A 13,433-nucleotide genomic window follows, 5' to 3' on the forward strand; every position below is an offset into this window, starting at 1 on the left:
CCCCTAATTTAAAATGCTGCAGGTAGAGAGTTCCCTGGTGGTCCAGTGGTTAGGACTCTGCACTCTGGCTGCCGAGGGCGGCTGGGTTCAGTCCCTGGTAGGGGAACTAAAATCCCACAAGCTGCCCTGGCAAATAAAAATAAATGAAATGCTACCCGTAGTTTCCCCACCCCTCCATTCTCCTTCCTGCTCTATTTCCCCCATAGAGCTCATCACCCTGTCTATATAACTTACATATTTATTATTTTTATTGTCTCCTTTTTGTCTGCTGTATTCTCTGAAGAGTCCCACATACCTCTAACGGTGTCTCACACATAGGTACTCAAGAAATGTTTGCTGAATAAGCCTCCTCAAATCAATTGCCATGACACAATCAATATTCCTGAGATGTCAAGGTCCCTGACTGATTTAGGCTCCATGCCAGCCCTTACCAGCTGCTTTTGCAACTGAAGCTCCGCACTGATCACCCACGAGGCCTAATAGGGGTCTGGTGTAGACACCTCCTTTCCTAGTAGGACAAGTGCTGGTGATCCAATCCCCTTTTGTTTGGTGAACCTCAGTCTTTCCTTCTAACGCTTCCGGTCCGGAGTCCGCACCCCTCGCTGAACCCAGCCGGCTGCCTCTCTCACAGCCTCTCCGATGGCTGAGGGCCTTTGACCGCAACGCGGAGCCATCTGTAAGTGCGCCTTCCCGCCAGCAGAGGGCAGGTGCTGCTGCGAAATTCCGTGCTGGGCTCGCGCCTTGCTCCAGCCTTGCCGGTTTTCTTGGCTAGTTCTCCCCTCTTCCCTCCTCGCCCTCTTCTTGGGCAGGATTGAAGGAAACCGGGCCCGGAGAGTCAGCAAGTTCTTGCGTGCGCGCGACTGTGGTGCTGGGACGGTGGGCATCTGCTCGGGAAAGCCATGCTCCCACCATGGGATGATGCTCTCCAGGCTCACTGACCGATCTGCGCACGGCCGCTCTAATAAAACTCCGATGGTGCTGACCCTGAGCCCCGAGTGACCGGGTCCACCGCGTTTTCCTTCGAGTCTCTTCACCCCCAAAGCCTCTGCCACCGCGGGGGCAGATCACAGGCTTCCGAGAGGGGTCTGGAGGCTCTACCCCGAGGGTCTCCGCTTCCTTCATAGAAACAAACCCCAGACTTGCAAGCACAGCCCGAGGACAAGGCGCTGCCAGGAGAGGAGGGGCCGCGGAGTAGGGGCGAGCCCACCTCTCCCCTCGCCTTTGCTCTAGCAGGCGGGTTCCCACGGCCGCCACCTTGGCCGGCAGGGGGCGCTGCGCCGCCTGGACCCCGCGGGCCGAGAGGGACCAGAACTTTTACCTCCTGGTTCTTAGAGATGGCTTCGAACTTTCAAAAGCCTCCTTCAGTCACTGAGGAAAACCGCAGGATAATAAGTGAGTAGGCTTCAGATAATGAGCGCCTACTGTGTACCACGAACTCTCCATCACGAAGGTGGTGATGTGCGGAAGGAGGGCCGGGCGAGGAAGGAGGGATATCTGCGGCGCTCTGCTTCTCCGCCTCGAGGGGAGAGGTGGGAGTTTCGAGGTCAGCTCTATGCTGCATCACCAAGGCAATTTACGTTTTATTTCATCACTTCATTGTTTGAACTTTCTATGACCAGGGACCTTTCCTTACTCGACTGAGAAAGGGCTACAGTGAGGTAGCCTATTTGACTTTTTCCGTTCAAAATACAGATGCGTTGTACCTGCAAATGGCAGACGTAAATTCAACCGTTGAGAGCAAATCTAGTAAAAAGGATGTCTTCCTCTGGTCCTTGTCTAATAGGCCCAAATTTTATTTTCCAGACGCAATAATTTTTCAGTTGTTTTTTTTTTTTGGTATACTTTTACAGTCTTTATATAATCTACACATGTTAAACACATTTATAAGTTTGTTGACATGAGTATAGATGCGAGTGTTTCTCTCCTCTTTTTTCCCTCCCACAAATAGTAACATGTTATATTCAGTGTTCTACACCATTACCTCTTTCCCAGCGACAATATATTTTGGACATATTCCATGCCGGCAGCAAGAGTGTACCTTATACTATTTAGTGGCTGTATAGTATTCTTCTGTAAGGATATACCATTGTTTTTTATCCAGTCCCATATTCAGGATATTCTGTTTGTTTCCAAACTTTTACTAGTATAAACAAGTTGGAATGATTATAGTGGAACAAAGCAGCAACATTAAGCACCATGTGTTTACTTCAGTGCATGTGCTATTGGCAAGTCACCCCATGTACTTGTCATGGGCTTCCTAGGGCCTTTGCTGAAGCCCCTGCATGGGTGGAGGGTGGGGAATGCTGTGGTCTGACAACAGAAAAGCCTTCCAGGTGCACATGGTGTCACTGGATCTAATGAAGCCTAGGGAAAGTGAACATTTTCAGCACAACTCACAGTTATTTTTTCTTGTAACGGGAATCTGAGGAGTCAGTATCAATTGGATCAAACTTTGGTCTTTTAATACCGGAGAGGGTTAAAATAATAACCATGTTTATATATGGAGGACAAACTAAGATGCCAAGATAGATAGCTAATTTTTATATTCACACTGAACATATTCTAGAGCAAATTCAAAGTTCTCATTTGTAAAACAATTTCTTTATTTAAACTGACCCTCACAATAGCCCATAAGGCAGGTATTACTATCCCCATTTTAGAGGTTATACTGAGGCCCAAAGAGTGACGTAATAGCAGGTAGAAGCAGAGCCACAAGCGACTCCTTCAAAGCGTGATGTTATCCTTCATTGTGGGCTGCTTCTTAGAAGGAGGCAGGATGCATAGTAGGTTTAAGGTAAGTTTCATCCATTCAGGTGGCCTCTGAGTCTCTTGTCTAAGATGGGCATATCATCCAGGCTGAAATACCTGCTTCATCAGGTATGTCAGGGTTTTGTTTCCTAGGTAATAATGTTTCCTTAATAAAATGTATTTATAGAATGTGAGTCTCCATTCTAATGGTTCTCTCACCTTTCATACCCCCAAGGACCCTTGTTATTTTCCCTTCATGCAGAAGCTATGTTTATATACACAAGTAATAAAATTATTTTTTGCCATTTTAATTGATCACATATAATATATATATATATATATATATATATTATATGTATAATTGTTATGTGATACTTTTGAGTACCTGAGTTAAATGGTTTTACCATGGCATAGGTACTTTCTGTTCAGTTGTTTCATTAGCCTCTGCTATTCCTCCTTAATATAGGTAAACGTGTGTTTCTTTTTGGATATTTGCAATAACATATAGTATAATACTTGCACTCTAGTAAAGCAGTTGTCAAAATGTGGTCCAAGGACCCTGATGGCTGCAAGGAAATAAATTCTTCCAATAATCTGAATGAATTTGGGAATAGATTCTCCGTTAATCAACCCTTTAGATGAGAGTGCGGCCTGGCCAACGCTTTGATTGCAGCCTTGTGAGACCCTGAGTGGAGGACCCAGAAAAACTGTGCCTGGATTCCTGATCCACAAAAACCGTGAGATAATAATTATATGTTGTTTTTAAGCTGCTAAGTTTTCATTAATTTATTATGCAAAAATGAAAAATTGATACGATCTATGTGTCTTCATTCATTCGAAAACTTTACTTAACATCTGATTGGTACCAGGTACTGTTCTAGGCACACGGGATGTAGCAATGTACTGAGGCCTTTTATTCCATGCAATGGGTCTCAGCCAAAACCTTTGATCATTTCTCCCTTCATTCAACGGGAAAATGTCACAATGACAGGTAGGTCAGCTGTGTGCACTCAGGTGATGATTGGGTCAAGTTAACACAGGGTTTTCCTAGGATATAGGTGCACGATTAGAAGTATTTGTAGCTGGAGTTGTCTTGGGCTCCCAAGGCAAATGGTACCTCCACTTCCTCTCACCTTGGAATAGCCCCAATATCGAGACACTATCAATTTCCATCATAGGCTTCTGAAGTCAGGATCAGTTAAAGTGAGTCCCAAATGCCAGGCTGGGGACAGGTTACAACAGAAACACCTGAAGAAAGATTTGGAAGTGCTGACTCCTGAGCTCCCAAACTCTGCAGTTTTCTAAATGAACAAGGGCATAGGCAAGATTCACTTTGTGACCGAGTGGAACACAAAGATGAGGTATCGGTGATCACCACAGTGCCTTAGTTTCTTCTAAGGCGTCTTAATAAAGACCATGGAAAGTGCCCACTGAATTCAACCTCATTTGACCTCTCAGTAAAACAACCCCCATTCTGAGACTCTGCGGAGGTCATGATGAGTGACCAAATACGATGTTGTATTTGTTGGTTGGCTACGACCAATATCCGCTGCCTAGAATAATAGCTTGATACCAGAAAAACCATGGTTGGATTTCTGGCCTCACAGAATGTCAAAGGAGAGCAGCAGGGTGGGTATGAACCCAGGTTTCAGTATGGGACAACCTCACCTCGACCACACACCCCGACCTCTGCCCAATATTCCGTAGCAGCAAGACTAAAAGTTTTTGCTCTCAGTATCACTTTACACTCTAAAAGTTACTGAGAACAGCAAAGAGCTTTTGTTTATGTTGATTATACCTATTTATACTTACCTTATTAGAAATTTGAACCAAGAAATTTTAGAATGCTTAGTAATTAATTCAAAAATCATTTAATAACAATATCGAATCATTAAATGTTGATATAATATTTTTTTTTAAAACTTATTTTCTAAAACAAAAAATAGTAATAAGAAGAATGCCGTTGTTTCACATTTTCTTTAATGGCTGACTCTATACTGACAGCTGGATTCTCACATCTGCTTTTGCATTCATCCATTGTACTATGTTGTTTTGCTAAACTATGTAAAGAGAACCTGGCCTCACATAGATATGTGGTTTGAAAGGTAAGAACCTAATAGACACTGTGAAAGGGTTTGTGGGACCACCAGGTTCCTCGAACCATACTTGACCTGATCAGTGCATGCATCTCTCATTTCTCAGGTCACAGTGGTTGATTCTGAGATCAACCCTAAACACAATCAGATACGTCTGATGGGAACGTTGGCGTATGAAGACAGGGCCCTCCTCTGCTGGACTTATTCCTGAGAGGGTATATGGTTTGGCGTTGTTGCAGTCACCTTACAAAAATGTGAGAGAAATTTGCCTGAAATGTGCACCAAGGTCTAGGAGAGATGGAAATGGAGAAAGAGAGAGAAACTTTGGTTCTCTTTTCATCATCTGAGTTCTGATAAGCTGCACATTAAGCCATAACAGCCCGTTATTTCTCAGGGCAGTTTAGCTGTTCTTGCAGATTGTTAGGACATCATCAGCAAGGCCAAGTACTTGTGGAGGGAAGGGGTTTCGGCACACCGTTGTGGCCGGAGGAGCTCCTGAAACAATCAGAGCTGTGGAGGACCCAGTGGGTCACAAGCTGGTCAAAATCCACGGGGAAGTGTAGAGGATATTAAAATAGATGAATAAATGAATTAATTTAATCCTCCACTTGGTTTTGAATCTCTTTGTTTTTTAGATAACTGCTCATGATGAAAGGATTGTGGCAAATGGCTCTCGCATTTTGTTAGAAAGCAAATGAAGAATTTGTTGTTTCTCATTATTAGCTGTGTCCTAGGTTCTCGACTCCCCTCCAGACAGATTTCACCTCATAGGCGAGACTGAATTTCTGGTAAGTTCAGAAGTGCACTGACCTAATATAGGTGGGTCCTGATGTCTTTTGCCGGATTTGGTAATGTCCAGATGGTGCACCATGGGTCGTATTTTCTAACTCAGTGGGTATGTGTGAACGATTTGATCTACTTGGTGTTCCTGTTAGCCACTGTAATCACCCTGCTACTCCCATTCACTAATGTCTCTCTTGTCACCAATTCTGAATCCAACATACCTTTGAAATACTGAGAATTTTGAAGTAGGCATTGTTCTCTTTTTTTTTTAATTTTTAAATTTAATTTAATTTATTTTTTTATACAGCAGGTTCTTATTAGTCATCAACTTTATACACATCAGTGTATACATGTCAATCCCAATCGCCCAATTCATCCCACCCCCACCCCCCCGCCGCTTTCCCCCCCTTGGTGTCCATACGTTTGTTCTCTACATCTGTGTCTCTATTTCTGCCCTGCAAGCCGGTTCACCTGTACCATTTTGCTAGGTTCCACATATATGCGTTAATATACAATGTTTGTTTTTCTCTGTCTGACTTACTTCACTCTGTATGACAGTCTCTAGATCCATCCATGTCTCAACAAATGACCCAATTTCGTTCCTTTTTATGGCTGAGTAATATTCCATTGTGTATATGTACCACATCTTCTTCATCCATTCGTCTGTCGATGGGCATTTAGGCTGCTTCCATGACCTGGCTATTGTAAATAGTGCTGCAATGAACATTGGGGTGCATGTGTCTTTTTGAAATATGGTTTCCTCTGGGTATATGCCCAGTATATACCCAGATTGTATATACCCAGTGCCCAGGGATTGCTGCATCATATGGTAATTCTATTTTTAGTTTTTTAAGGAAGCCTCCATACTGTCCTCCATAGTGGCTATATCAATGTACATTCCCACCAACAGTGCAGGAGGGTTCCCTTTTCACCACACCCTCTCCAGCATTTGTTGTTTGTAGATTTTCTGATGATGCCCATTCTTACTGGTGTGAGGTGATACCTCATTGTAGTTTTTTTAGTTGTTTTGTTTGTTTTTTTATACTGCAGGTTCTTATTAGGCATCAATTTTATACACATCGCTGTATACATGTCAATCCCAATCGCCCAATTCAGCACACCACCATCCCCACCTCACCGCAGTTTTCCCCCCTTGGTGTCCATATGTCCATTCTCTACATCTGTGTCTCAACTTCTGCCCTGCAAACTGGCTCATCTGTACCATTTTTCTAGGTTCCACATACATGCATAAATATACGATATTTGTTTTTCTCTTTCTGACTTACTTCACTCTGTATGACAGTCTCTAGATCCATCCACGTCTCAACAAATGACTCAATTTCGTTCCTTTTTATGGCTGAGTAATATTCCATTGTATATATGTACCACAACTTCTTTATCCATTCGTCTGCTGATGGGCATTTAGGTTGCTTCCATGACCTGGCTATTGTAAATAGTGCTGCAATGAACATTCGGGTGCATGTGTCTTTTTGAATTACGGTTTTCTCTGGGTATATGCCCAGTAGTGGGATTGCTGGGTCATATGGTAATTCTATTTTTAGTTTTTTAAGGAACCTCCATATTGTTCTCCATAGTGGCTGTATCAATTTACATTCCCACCAACAGTGCAAGAGGGTTCCCTTTTCTCCACACCCTCTCCAGCATTTGTTGTTTGTAGATTTTCTGATGATGCCCATTCTAACAGGAGTGAGGTGATACCTCATTGTAGTTTTGATTTGCATTTCTCTAATAATTAGTGATGTTGAGCATCTTTTCATGTGCTTCGTGGCCGTCTGGATGTCTTCTTTGGAGAAATGTCTATTTAGGTCTTCTGCCCATTTTTGGATTGGGGTGTTTGTTTCTTTGATATTGAGCTGAATGAGCTGTTTATATATTTTGGAGATTAATCCTTTGTCCGTTGATTCGTTTGCAAATATTTTCTCCCATTCTGAGGGTTGTCTTTTCGTCTTGTTTATGGTTTCCTTTGCTGTGCAAAAGCTTTGAAGTTTCATTAGGTCCCATTTGTTTATTTTTGTTTTTATTTCCATTACTCTAGGAGGTGGATCAAAAAAGATCTTGCTGTGATTTATGTCAAAGAGTGTTCTTCCTATGTTTTCCTCTAAGAGTTTTATAGTGTCCAGTCTTATATTTAGGTCTCTAATCCATTTTGAGTTTATTTTTGTGTATGGTGTTAGGGAGTATTCTAATTTCATTCTTTTACATGTAGCTGTCCAGTTTTCCCAGCACCACTTATTGAAGAGACTGTCTTTTCTCCATTGTATATCTTTACCTCCTTTGTCGTAGATTAGTTGACCATAGATGCGTGGGTTAATCTCTGGGCTTTCTATCTTGTTCCATTGATCTATGTTTCTGTTTTTGTGCCAGTACCATATTGTCTTGATTACTGTAGCTTTGTAGTATAGTCTGAAGTCAGGGAGTCTGATTCCGCCAGCTCCATTTTTTTGCCTCAAGACTGCTTTGGCTATTCGGGGTCTTTTGTGTCTCCATACAAATTTTAAGATGATTTGTTCTAGCTCCGTAAAAAATGCCATTGGTAAGTTGATAGGGATTGCATTGAATCTGTAGATTGCTTTGGGTAGTATACTCATTTTCACAATGTTGATTCTTCCAATCCAAGAACATGGTATATCTCTCCATCTGTTGGTATCATCTTTAATTTCTTTCATCAGTGTCTTATAGTTTTCTGCATACAGGTCTTTTGTCTCCCTAGGTCGGTTTATTCCTAGGTATTTTATTCTTTTTATTGCAATGGTAAATGGGAGTGTTTCCTTAATTTCTCTTTCAGATTTTTCATCATTAGTGTATAGGAATGCAAGAGATTTCTGTGCATTAATTTTGTATCCTGCAACTTTACCATATTCATTAATTAGCTCTAGCAGTTTTCTGGTGGCAGTTTTAGGATTCTCTATGTATAGTATCATGTCATCCGCAAACAGTGACAGTTTTACTTCTTCTTTTCCAATTTGTATTCCTTTTATTTCTTTTTCTTCTCTGACTGCCGTGGCTAGGACTTCCAGAACTATGTTGAATAATAGTGGTGAGAGTGGACATCCTTGTCTCGTTCCTGATCTTAGAGGAAATGCTTTCAGTTTTTCACCATTGAGAATGATGTTTGCTGTGGGTTTGTCATATATGGCCTTTATTATGTTGAGGTAGGTTCCCTCTATGCCCACTTTCTGGAGAGTTTTTATCAGAAATGGGTGTTGAATTTTGTCAAAAGCTTTTTCTGCATCTATTGAGATGATCATATGGTTTTTATTCTTCAATTTGTTAATATGGTGTATCACATTGATTGATTTGCGTATGTTGAAGAATCCTTGCATCCCTGGGATAAATCCCACTTGATCATGGTGTATGATCCTTTTAATGTGTGGTTGGATTCTGTTTGCTAGTATTTTGTTGAGGATTTTTGCATCTATATTCATCAGTGATATTGGTCTGTAATTTTCTTTTTTTGTAGTGTCTTTGTCTGGTTTTGGTATCAGGGTGGTGGTGGCCTCATAGAATGAGTTTGGGAGTGTTCCTTCCTCCGCAATTTTTGGGAAGAGTTTCAGAAGGATGGGTGTTAGATCTTCTCTAAATGTTTGAGAAGAATTCACCTGTGAAGCCATCTGATAGAATTCACCTGTGAAGCCATCTGGTCCTGGACTTTTGTTTGTTGGAAGATTTTAAATCACAGTTTCAATTTCATTACTTGTGATTGGTCTGTTCATATTTTCTATTTCTTCCTGGTTCAGTCTTGGAAGGTTATACCTTTCTAAGAGTTTGTCCATTTCTTCCAGGTTGTCCATTTTGTTGGCAGAGAGTTGCTTGTAGTAGTCTCTTAGGATGCTTTGTATTTCTGCGGTGTCTGTTGTAACTTCTCCTTTTTCATTTCTGATTTTATTGACTTGAGTCCTCTCCCTCTTTTTCTTGATGAGTCTGGCTAATGGCTTATCAATTTTGTTTATCTTCTCAAAGAACCAACTTTTAGTTTTGTTGATCTTTGCTATTGTTTTCTTTGTTTCTATTTCATTTATTTCTGCTCTGATCTTTATGATTTCTTTCCTTCTGCTAACTTTGGGTTTTGTTTGTTCTTCTTTCTCTAGTTTCTTTAGGTGTAAGGTTAGATTGTTTACTTGAGATTTTTCTTGTTTCTTGAGGTAGGCTTGTATAGCTATAAACTTCCCTCTTAGAACCGCTTTTGCTGCATCCCATAGGTTTTGGGTCGTCGTGTTTTCATTGTCATTTGTCTCTAGGTATTTTTTTATTTCCTCTTTGATTTCTTCAGTGATCTCTTGGTTATTTAGTAACGTATTGTTTAGCCTCCATGTGTTTGTCTTTTTTACGTTTTTTTCCCTGTAATTCATTTCTAATCTCATAGCGTTGTGGTCAGAAAAGATGCTTGATATGATTTCAATTTTCTTAAATTTACTGAGGCTTGATTTGTGACCCAAGATGTGATCTATCCTGGAGAATGTTCCGTGCGCACTTGAGAAGAACGTGTAATCTGCTGTTTTTGGATGGAATGTCCTATATATATCAATTAAATCTATCTGGTCTATTGTGTCATTTAAAGCTTCTGTTTCCTTATTTATTTTCATTTTGGATGATCTGTCCATTGGTGTAAGTGAAGTGTTAAAGTCCCCCACTATTATTGTGTTACTGTCGATTTCCTCTTTTATAGCTGTTAGCAGTTGCCTTATGTATTGAGGTGCTCCTATGTTGGGTGCATATATATTTATAATTGTTATATCTTCTTCTTGGATTGATCCCTTGATCATTATGTAGTGTCCTTCCTTGTCTCTTGTCACATTCTTTATTTTAAAGTCTATTTTATCTGATATGAGTATAGCTACTCCAGCTTTCTTTTGATTTCCATTTGCATGGAATATCTTTTTCCATCCCCTGACTTTCAGTCTGTATGTGTCCCTAGGTCTAAAGTGGGTCTCTTGTAGACAGCATATATATGGGTCTTGTTTTTGTATCCATTCAGCCAGTCTATGTCTTTTGGTTGGGGCATTTAATCCATTCACGTTTAAGGTAATTATCGATATGTATGTTCCTATGACCATTTTCTTAATTGTTTTGGGTTTGTTTTTGTAGGTCCTTTTCTTCTCTTGTGTTTCCCACTTAGAGAAGTTCCTTTAGCATTTGTTGTAGAGCTGGTTTGGTGGTGCTGAATTCTCTTAGCTTTTGCTTGTCTGTAAAGCTTTTGATTTCTCCATCAAATCTAAATGAGATCCTTGCCGGGTAGAGTAATCTTGGTTGTAGGTTCTTCCCTTTCATCACTTTAAGTATATCATGCCACTCCCTTCTGGCTTGCAGAGTTTCTGCTGAGAAATCAGCTGTTAACCTTATGGGAGTTCCCTTGTATGTTATTTGTCGTTTTTCCCTTGCTGCTTTCAATAATTTTTCTTTGTCTTTAATTTTTGCCACTTTGATTACTATGTGTCTCGGCGTGTTTCTCCTTGGGTTTATTCTGTATGGGACTCTCTGCGCTTCCTGGACTTGGGTGGCTATTTCCTTTCCCATGTTAGGGAAGTTTTCGACTATAATCTCTTCAAATATTTTCTCTGGTCCTTTCTCTCTCTCTTCTCCTTCTGGGACCCCTATAATGCGAATGTTGTTGCGTTTAATGTTGTCCCAGAGGTCTCTTAGGCTGTCTTCATTTCTTTTCATCCTTTTTTCTTTAGTCTGTTCCGCAGCAGTGAATTCCACCATTCTGTCTTCCAGGTCACTTATCCGTTCTTCTGCCTCAGTTATTCTGCTATTGATTCCTTCTAGTGTAGTTTTCATTTCAGTTATCGTATTGGTCATCTCTGTTTGTTTGTTCTTTAATTCTTCTAGGTCTTTGTTAATCATTTCTTGCATCTTCTCAATCTTTGCCTCCATTCTTATTCCGAGGTCCTGGATCATCTTCACTATCATTATTCTGAATTCTTTTTCTGGAAGGTTGCCTATCTCCACTTCATTTAGTTGTTTTTCTGGGGTTTTTTCTTGTTGCTTCATCTGGTACATAGCCCTCTGCCTTTTCATCTTCTCTATCTTTCTGTAACTGTGGTTTTTGGTCCACAGGCTGCAGGATTGTAGTTTTTCTTGCTTCTGTTGTCTGCCCTCTGGTGGTTGAGGCTATCTAAGAGGCTTGATGGGAGGCTCTGGTGGTGGGTAGAGCTGACTGTTGCTGTGGCGGTCAGAGCTCAGTAAAACCTTAATCCACTTGACTGTTGATGGGTGGGGCTGGGTTCCCTCCCTGTTGCTGTGGCGGTCAGAGCTCAGTAAAACCTTAATCCACTTGACTGTTGATGGGTGGGGCTGGGTTCCCTCCCTGATGGTTGTTTTGCCTGAGGCAACCCAACACTGGAGCCTACCCGTGCTCTTTGGTGGGGTTAATGGCAGACTCTGGGAGGGCTCACGCCAAGGAGAACTTCCCAGAACCTCTGCTGCCAGTGTCCTTATCCCCACGGTGAAACAGAGCCACCACTCGCCTCTGCAGGAGACCCCCCCAACACCAGCAGGTAGGTCTGGTTCAGTCTCCCCCAGGGTCACTGCTCCTTCCCCTGGGTCCCGATGCACACATTACTTTGTGTGTGCCCTCCAAGAGTGGGGTCTCTGTTTCCCCCAGTCCTGTCAAAGTCCTGCAATCAATTCCCACTAGGCTTCAAAGTCTGATTCTCTAGGAATTCCTCCTCCCGTAGCCGGACCCCCAGGTTGGGAAGCCTGACGTGGGGCTCAGAACCTTCACTCCAGTGGGTGGACTTCTGTGGTATAAGTGTTCGCCAGTCTGTGAGCCACCCACCCAGCAGTTATGGGATTTGATTTTACTCTGATTGCGCCCCTCCTACCGTCTCACTGTGGCTTCTCCTCTGTCCTTGGACGTGGGGTGTCCTCCTTGGTGGAGTCCAGGGTCTTCCTGTCAATGATTGTCCAGCAGCCAGTTGTGATTCCGGTGCTCTCGCAAGAGGGAGCGAGAGCACGTCCTTCTACTCCGCCATCTTGGTTAATCCTCCCCGAAGTTATCCTCATTGTAGTTTTGATTTACATTTCCCTAATAATTAGTGATGTGGAGCAGCTTTTCATGTGCTTCTTGGCCATCTATATGTCTTCTTTGGAGAAATGTCTATTTAGGTCTTCTGCCCATTTTAGGATTGGGTTGTTTGTTTTTTTTTTTTAATATTGAGCTGCATGAGCTGTTTATATATTTTGGAGATTAATCTGTTGTCCGTTGATTCGTTTGCAAATATTTTCTCCCATTCTGAGGGTTGTCTTTTCATTTTGTTTATGGTTTCCTTTGCTGTGCAAAAGCTTTGAAGTTTCATTAGGTCCCATTTGTTTATTTTTGTTTTTATTTCCATTACTCTAGCAGGTGGATCAAAAAAGATCTTGCTGTGATTTATGTCAAAGAGTGTTCTTCCTATGTTTTCCTCTAAGAGTTTTATAGTGTCCGGTCTTACATTTAGGTCTCGAATCCATTTTGAGTTTATTTTTGTGTATGATGTTAGGGAGTGTTCTAATTTCATTCTTTTACATGTAGCTGTCCAGTTTTCCCAGCACCACTTATTGAAGAGGCTGTCTTTTCTCCATTGTATATCCTTGCCTCCTTTGTCATAGATTAGTTGACCATAGGTGCGTGGGTTTATCTCTGGGCTTTCTATCCTGTTCCATTGATCTATGTTTCTGTTTTTGTGCCAGTACCATATTGTCTTGATTACTGTAGCTTTATAGTATAGTCTGAAATCACGGAGTCTGATTCCTCCAGCTCCGTTTTTCTCCCTCACGACTGCTTTGGCTATTCGGGGTCTTTTG

Source organism: Eschrichtius robustus, chromosome 1, assembly GCF_028021215.1.
Source record: "Eschrichtius robustus isolate mEscRob2 chromosome 1, mEscRob2.pri, whole genome shotgun sequence".
Taxonomy (NCBI): domain Eukaryota; kingdom Metazoa; phylum Chordata; class Mammalia; order Artiodactyla; family Eschrichtiidae; genus Eschrichtius; species Eschrichtius robustus.